The following is a 1,957-nucleotide window of genomic DNA, read 5'->3' on the forward strand; positions in this document are numbered from 1 at the left end:
TCGTGGGCTCCCTGTTACTCCACCGACATACTCCTTCCTCCTATATATACCTACGTACCCCCAAACTACCAGACACGGAGCCAAAATCCTAATTCCACCGTCGTAACTTTCTGTATCCACAAGATCCCATCTTGGGGCCTTTTCCGGAGCTCCGCCGGAGGGGGCATCGATCACAGAGGGCTTCTACATCAACACCATAGCCCTTTCGATGAAGTGTGAGTAGTTTACCTCAGACCTACGGGTCCATATTTATTAGCTAGATGGCTTCTTCTCTCTTTTTGGATCTCAATACAAAGTTCTCGCCCTCTCTTGTGGAGATCTATTCGATGTAATCTTCTTTTGCGGTGTGTTTGTTGAGACCGATGAATTGTGAGTTTATGATCAAGTTTATCTATGAACAATATTTGAATCTTCTCTGAATTCTTTTATGTATGATTGGTTATCTTTGCAAGTCTCTTCGAATTATCAGTTTGGTTTGGCCTACTAAATTGATCTTTCTTGCAATGGGAGAAGTGCTTAGCTTTGGGTTCAATCTTGCGGTGTCCTTTCCAAGTGACAGTGCGGGCAGCAAGGCACGTATTGTATTGTTGCCATCGACGATAACAAGATGGGGTTTCTATCATATTGCATGAGTTTATCCCTCTACATCATGTCATCTTGCTTAAAGCGTTACTTTGTTCTCTTGAACTTAATACTCTAGATGCATGCTAGATAGCGGTCGATGTGTGGAGTAATAGTAGTAGATGCAGGCAGGAGTCGGTCTACTTGTCTTGGACGTGATGCCTATATGCATGATCATACCTAGATATTCTCATAACTATGCTCAATTCTGTCAATTGCTCAACAGTAATTTGTTTACCCACTGTGAATACTTATGCTCTTGAGAGAAGCCACTAGTGAAACCTATGGCCCCCGGGTCTATCTTCCATCATATTAATCTTCCAATACTTAGTTATTTCCTTTGCCTTTTATTTTACTTTGCATCTTTATCATGAAAATACCAAAAATATTATCTTATCATATCTATTAGATCTCACTCTCGTAAGTGACTTTGTAGGGATTGACAACCCCTTATCGCATTGCTTGCGAGGATTTATTTGTTTGTGTAGGTGCGAGGGACTCGTGTGTGGCCTCCTATTGGATTGATACCTTGATTCTCAAAAACTGAGGGAAATACTTACGCTACTTTGCTTCATCACCCTTTCCTCTTCAAGGGAAAACCAACGCAAGTGCTCAAGAGGTAGCAGCTATCCATCACACACAGTTTTTATGTTGTAAATGTTTGTGCAAGGTGGCCTAACGCAAACAGTTTTCAAGAGAAGGTCATGTGTGATTGTTCATTGATCCAACATGGTTTATTCCTAGAAACTGTGTGCATTGCCTGAGGTCATCGCCCATGGTATTTTCTGACTAACTGTTTGCAATAGCAAAACCCAATTAGCAGGCTAATTCACCATTAGCAAGCTAATTGCCCTATTATTAATAATCCATTTATTAATCTAATTGACATTCATATTAAGCACATAATATATTTCATTTCCATATTAAGGAAGCAGGATTTCATTATTGAAATACATTAGAGTACAACATGATATAGCTTCAGCACTCAACTACCCCATTACACAACTGCACCAGCACCAAGTTTCACATGCAACATGTAGAACCTTTCAAAATTAGCATCATGGACGGTATATAGACAGATGCATCTCATTTGTAAAACTGCTGAAGCGGAAGGCAAATATTGAGCCTTCATTCATGTTGAAGTTCTTTGCAACTTTAGGCCAGTGCATGTGGATGATTGACCACCCGTCCTTTGTTCTCTTCAGGACCACTTCAATATTGAACCATGGGTGTTGTATGAAAACCTTTCTCACCTCCTGACCATATAGGTGGTTTGAGAGGTAATCATCAGTGAACTGCTTTGGAAAGGCCTGAAAACAAGGATGTGCATATATAT

Source organism: Triticum dicoccoides, chromosome 1A, assembly GCF_002162155.2.
Source record: "Triticum dicoccoides isolate Atlit2015 ecotype Zavitan chromosome 1A, WEW_v2.0, whole genome shotgun sequence".
Lineage (NCBI taxonomy): Eukaryota > Viridiplantae > Streptophyta > Magnoliopsida > Poales > Poaceae > Triticum > Triticum dicoccoides.